We start from the raw sequence: 7,418 nt of genomic DNA on the forward strand, positions 1-7,418 counted from the left end.
ATGGTGATACTGAATAAATAGCTCATATTCTCCCCTCAACCTCATTCTTTCCTAACTAAATTTCCACTTCAGGAATGAGAAGAAACAGAACAGAACACAACAGAACAAACAAGACATCCCATGTCCCATCCATCATTCTTCCCAATGTTTTCTCTGGAGCAATTCCCAAATTCTGTTTAAGCCTCATTTCCTCTATTTAGCTTTAATTTGTAAAGAAAAGAATGATTAAAAAGTCACCATGACTCAATCTCCAATCCACTCTCACCCAAACAGAAATAAATCTAATAGAACCCAATCCAGCATTCAGATTACATTATTTTCTTCTCCAAAGGGTAAAAAATGCAGAATACACTTATATGTGGAGCAGAAATGTCCTTTGGGATAAGAGCCTTGAAATCTTATCATATCTTTGAAACTGTAATTGAAATTGCATATGGGACTTCCTACAACAAAGAGTATGTATTGCAGTACAATATTAGCAGAATACAAATATAATTAATATGTGCAATGTGGAAACTAGTTGTATAAGACTTTAATGAGGGAAATCACAGGTTGGACTAGGTTCTCTCTCAGTCTAGTCTATCCTACAGGATAGGTAAAAATATAAATCGAATAATTTCTTTGATTGACTGGCAGAGGACGATTCTCATTATGCTGCTCTGAGTTGTAACATCTATTTAACATACAACATAATTTCCATATTTTTGCATATTATATATTTTTGTATATTATTAGATTTCCCAATTTAATATAGAGTGAACAGAGGGAATTTAATTATTTTCCTCCTATTGGTTCTATTATTTAGAAAAGATATAAATATATATGTTATTTCCACCATAACACAAATAAATACAAACTTTATACTCTAAAGTACTATTGCAGTGTTGGCTGGGAAATTCTGGGATTTGAAATCCCCACCGCATTAAAGTTGAGAAACATTGCATTATTAATCAGGTTAAACTGATTTATTTACTCAACGTTCTTAGAATCATTTTATAAGGGAGGTGGGAAGCAGATAGCAATAGCAACAGCACCTAGACTTATAGACCACCCCATAGTACTTTATAGCACTCTCTCTAAGTGGTTTACTGTGCCCCTAACAACTTGGGTCTTCATTTTACTGACCTCGGAATGATGGAAGGCTGAGTCAATCTTGAGCCTGTGAAGATCAAACTCCAGGCTATTGTAAATTTAAAAGAAATACATTCTTCTTTAAAGAACCTGAAAAGATATACAAATTTGTGTTACCAATCTTTACATTCAATTGCTCAGTTCAGAAATTTGGTTTTCTATGGTGCTTCTACATGAACTACCATAGTAGAAGAGGTTGTAAACATATTGAAATAAGGAGGAATAGCATTCATTGATTTCCACAACGAGTTTCTAAATCCTCTACCCACAAATGGTGGTACCCTTTCCACAGCTCCTTGGAAGAGCTGACATAGTAATACTTTACTCAAGAAGAGGCAGGTTGCTAATTTTTCTTCTCTAGGTTGACTTGATTGGAGGATGTGTGCTACAGTTTGTTCCCTTTCCACAGAATGAATGTTATTGGCTCATAATGTGTGAAAAGAATTCACTGTGAATATCATTGTGAAATTACTACTGTAAAGGAAAGTGAAAGCACAAAACAAGTTGGAGGTGAAGACAAAAAGCAAAATAAATTATATTTTCAAGTGGGGATCACTGTAAACACACACGGGTAAAAAGTTACACAGCTTTTACCTGTGCAGTTGAGTAATACCACTCAGATCTCAGCCCATAAAATAAGATAATTGCACCCAGCAGTTAATTTTTCTCATATACCTTGCTGCATAATTCTCTGATATCGAATCTGGATTTCTATAGGCTGAGGTTTCCTTCCTTCCATTGCTGGCATTCTTAAGCAGAACAAAGAGAAAACAAGATCAAATTGTTCCACACACACACACACACACACACACACACACACACACTACTCCAGCTTCTTAAAGACTACCTGAAATTTGTGAGATATATATGTTTGGATGTCTCTTCTCTGTCCCTTGATTCAGATTTTAAAAAACTTTTCCAATGCCTGAATTGGGTGGTTACAACCATTATGTTGACTTTTCTGAATTACTTGGACTGGATATCCACTGTGCTAAATTATAATATGTTTGGCTTGATTTTTGCTTGCCATTTTTGCTATTGTGGTGTGCAAATCATACCTTGCACATTGTTTTAAGTTAGCCATTATGGTGTATTCAACTAAGCATGGCTAACAAACCATATATGATCAGTGCAAGATGTAAATCCAAATACTATTTTATCTGGGTAATGCAGAATGCCTCTTTTCATCAACACATAATAATGCTGACACATATTCAATATGTTATCAAAGTTAATATAATTATTATTGGCAGCAGCTGCTGCTGCTGCTCAGCTAGCTATTCCTCCCTCATTCTATCCTCAGCCCCAAATCTGGCAATGTGACTCTTGGCTTTAATAATTTTTGCCTGTTGTTACTTTTAGAAATGAGAAAGCCTGTGATTATTTTCCCAGTTTGAAGGCTCTAGCGAGACCAGTGCATGAAAGTTAGATTTATGTCCTTATTCTATACCCTCCCCATCTTTGGTGCCAACTAATAACAAATATTATGTAGACTTTTGCATTCGTTTTAATGGGCCTTCCATCAGGGAATGACATGCTGATAAGATAAATGTCATTTGCAGCTGCTTCTTCATTTTCTTGGCAAACTATCTTAGAATTCTTAGACTGTTTGTTCCCCCCAACCCACTTTTGTTGAAGGACTCAGCTGATAAACACACAGAGAAAAAGATGTTCAAGATGGGGGCAAATGGCCAAGGAACCCATCAACATAAATTCTGAACGGGAGCCAACAGCTTGCTAAGTCTTCTCTCTTCACCTCTGGCAACAGCCCTTTAGAACAGCTCAGATCTTTGAAAAAGAAAAAAAAACAAAACAGGAAAATCTTTAGTTACCAAAGAAAGATTCAAAAGGCCTGAAAACCGCTGCTTCCTCACATGTAATCCTCTCCCTGAAGAAAATGGAAGGTCCCTGAAGGAGAGTGGCTGTACCCCTGCTCCCCAGAATATAAAGCCCTCCCCCCGCTCTCTTCATATACACAGAATACAGTAAAATACTTTCAGGTTTTGTTATCTGAGCCCAAGAATGGCTCAAATTGGCATGAAACACAGTATAGTTTTAGAAAAATATCCTTGTATGGGTGTTTGTGCCTTCTAAGTACTACAGGGCCTAGTGGAAAAGCCCAATATTGCTTCAATCATTATATTCAAGCTATTTTTCTGATGTAAACTGAAGAGTTAAACAGTTATCTATAGCCAGTGAAGGGCTACCAAAATTTTTACTACCACCACTGTGGGCGTGGCTTATGTAGGGTGCCCTGCATTTTCTTTCAACATCATTCAGTGCAAATTGGGTGCTCTTGGGTGGAGCTCCATTTTTGCTACCCCACTGGGTTCCCCCCTGTCTGGGCAGTAGCCCACCTCTGCCTATAGCTACACTTTATCACAATTGAGCAAGAGCATTTGCGAGTTCGTTTGCCAGTTGCCTAGCTCTCAGAATAGAGTTTAAAATTAGCATGATCACTTGCAATCATATTCTTGTTAATCATGCACTTACTGGTCCAGAGAAGTGATAAACCAACAAAATGTTAGTCTGCCTGCCCATTGGCTCTCTTCTAAGCAAGAAAACACCTTGGATTGAATATGATCAATCGTTAGACTGTTCCAGCATAATATTGAATATGAAAGCTGGGTCTGGAAAATTTAAAGAGATGGAGCAGCTACAATTTTCAGTCATTTTCAAAAAACAGACTTGCTTAGGTAGCTTGCTCAAGTCTCCCTCACTTGGATTTGGAACTGGTGCCTTTTCAAACAATCCCATCTCCAAAGTCATGGGGGGAAAAGTATATAAAGTGCAAATATGGGAATGGTATGGTATAGCCTATTTAATTTGTATTGACAAGTTAAATATAACATTGCTGGAACTATATATTAAGAAAGTTACAACATTTCTGGGCAGACATAAGTTAGAATCTTTAGCCTATAGGAACAATGCATAACACACACTTTTGCACTAATTGTTTGTATTTCCACAATTAGTTTTGCTTTTAAGGAGGGGCAAAGAACTTATCAAAAATTGAATCTGTGCCTGCCTTACCACTGCCATTAAATCTTACCACCACTGCTTTGTTTCAAAAATGCAGATGCCATTTGCATTTTTGTTCATACTCATAGCTGTGATAAAACTATAAAACTCCTGAACTAAGAGGTTGAACTTTATACCAAATGCTACAGTCTGCATTTTTGCAGTGCTTGTACAAACCACAATTTATGACAGGCAGTGTAACCTAAAATACTTAAATGGACTTTGGCTTTCTGAATGTTCAAATTCTGGAACATGCAGTGTGAACATTGACAAGAAATACTGCAAGTAGTTTGCAACAATATTGCAACAATGCAATAGCACATTGCAATAGTATTCTAGCAGTTCTAGACCACCACTGCTTCCACTTCAGGAAAATCCATAGAGGGGAAGGAGGTGTCAATAATAATAGTAATAGCAATAGCAATAGTAATAATGATGATGATGATGATGATAATAATAATAATAATAATAATAATAATAATAATAATAATAATAATAAGTGGGACTTCCGACTTCAGACTGACCGAATTCTGAAGCATAACACACCAGACATCCTGATTGTGGAGAAAAAGAAAGTATGGATCATCAACATTGCAATCCCAGGGGACAACAGAGTTGAGGAGAAGCAGCTAGAGAAATTAGTAAAATACGAAGATCTAAAAATCGAGCTGCAACGACTCTGGCATAAGCCAGTGAAAGTGATCCCAGTGGTACTTGGCACGCTGGGCGCAGTGCCAAAGGATCTCAGCGGACATTTGAAAACCATCGGAATTGACAAGATCTCCATCTGTCAATTGCAAAAGGCCGCTTTACTGGGATTGGCAAACATAATTCGCCGCTACATCACGCAGTCCTAGGTGCTTGGGAAGAGCCCAACTGGTGATGAAATACGAAATCCAGCATAGTGATCTCGTTTGCTGTGTTGTATTGACATAATAATAATAATCTAGAAGCCAATTGTGATTGCACAGTTGAAACATTGCTCCTTTTTAATATGTGTTGATCATGTGATCATCTCAACGTTTCCTTGAAGATGCGCCCATTCCACTCTCAATCTCTCAAAAGCATCACTTGCCAGATGTTTTATTATAGAATACAAGGAACAAAAAGGTATTTCATGTCCTTGAACTGTTACAAATCTTGCAGGAAATTCCCCCCTCCTCAAACTTCACAGAAAAAAAAGAAATATTTCTTATTTCTCTTCAATAGCTTTACTTTGCATTGTGTCCAATAGTTGGTTGCTGCTCTCATCATTTCCAGTGAATACTATCTTGATAAGGTGAAATTTGCGATGCATTAGAGTTGCTTGGCTCTAAGCTTACAACATTGGCAAAATTAATCACAACAGTGGAACGCCCACTGGAAGCACTCACATACTACAAACCATGCAATTTGGCCATTCTGAAATAGCACTTACTTCTGGGAGGGCACCGTGCGGCCTGAAGGGATGGCCAGGGGCAAAGTTTTCTGCTCTTCTTTCCAACTCAACCTCAGAGGTTAGAGGCCTTGGGTTGCCTGGGCAGGCAGGCCTGGGCCTATGCTAGGCCTCCCATATCCTTTTCCCCGAGACATGTCCTGCCCTGCTTAACTCTTTGCAGGATTGCTTAACAATTGCATCAGGAAGAGCTGCAATGGGGGGGTCATTAAAGGAAATGATCAAGTGGTGACTTCACTTAATGACTAGTGTTGGGAGAATTGAACTTCCAAAGTTTGGGTTCGTGCCGAACTTTGTAGTGTTTGGCATGCTGAATCTGAACTTTTTAAAAAGTTTGGGTTCGGGGTTCGCTCGAACACCTCAAAGCGCTGCGGCCGGGAGGAGAGTGGGGAATCCCATCGTGGGATTCCCCACTTCCTTTTGCTTGCAAGCAAAAGGAGGTGGGGAATCCCACAATGGGATTCTGGGGGTGGGGCTTTGACATCACAGAGACTCCTTTCTGGCCAGCTGAAACGGGGAGGAAGGAGTCTCCGTGATGTCAAAGCCCTGCCCCCGGAATCCCATAGTGGGATTCCCCACCTCCTTTTGCTTGCAGCGCCACTGCGGCATCCTTTTCCGTAAAAATAAAATGAAGCAAAAGGAGGTGGGGAATTCCCCACCTCCTTATTTATTTTTACGGAAAAGGATGCGTTCGGGTTCGGCGAACACACCTGAACTTCACTGCAAAGTTCAGCCAAACTCGCCAAACACGAACTTTGTTGGGTTCGCCCAACACTATTAATGACCATTGCCACTTGCAACTATAATGAGCAGGCTTATAAACTGAATCTTATAGGAAAATATTACATACCACTTAAAGCCAAATAAAGTCAAATTGCAGTCAGAAGTGATATTCATGCTCATTTGCCATTAAATCGTGGATGAATGAAATTTTATTATATTTAGACCTGGCTGAAAAATTTGGCTGTAATATACAAAGTGGATATTGAAAAAATATGTGATTGAAATGATTGAAATTTACAGTATGTTATACTGTAACATATAACAGTACGTTACAGTACAGTAGAATCTTGAATATCCAACATAAACGGGCGGGCTGATAATTGGATAGCCAAAAATGTCGGATAATCCAGACTCTACTGTATGTGGCTGGTGTAGTAGCGTTCTCTTTTTGCGTGTGTGTGTGTGGGGGACTTATTATTAACAAGTTCATTTCCAGGCGAATTTGGCAGTGACAGGTGACGTCAGAGTCAAGGCGTCTCCCTGACTGACGCCTCCTGGTTGGAAAGAATTGAGACTCCAATTGCCCAGTTCCTGACAGTCAATCCTGCATTTTCCCCTCCCTTCAGTGGGCTTTTCTCTCTCCCCCCCCCATTATGCAGGCAGAAGTGAGGTAAATTGAAATGAGCCGCCTTACCCTTGCTTCGTGTGGAAATGTCCACCTAGGGGGCTAATTTAAACCCAGTCTGTGAAGTCTGTTAGCCTCCTATTTTTCCCTCTTTTCCCAAATCTTTGGCCAATAGAGTGAAGAGTTTATAAGAAACATTTCCTGCCAGCAGGGTCCCAGCTTGCCTGCCTGCCCCTCCCGCCCGGGTAATGCAGCAGCCTGCACCTCCCGTATCACGGCTCCTCTCGGCGTCACCCTCCTGCAGGGGAGCTGTGTGTGGAGGAGGGGTTTGATTTGATTGATTTTATTTTATTTTATTGGATTTGTATACCACCCCTCTCCGTAGACTCGGGGTGGCTAACAACAGCAGTAAAACAGCATATAACAATCCAATATTAAAACAGTTAAAAAACCTTATTGTAAAACCAAACATACATACAGATA

The sequence above is a fragment of the Erythrolamprus reginae genome, chromosome Z (assembly GCF_031021105.1).
Source record: "Erythrolamprus reginae isolate rEryReg1 chromosome Z, rEryReg1.hap1, whole genome shotgun sequence".
In the NCBI taxonomy this organism is placed as follows: Eukaryota; Metazoa; Chordata; class Lepidosauria; order Squamata; family Dipsadidae; genus Erythrolamprus; species Erythrolamprus reginae.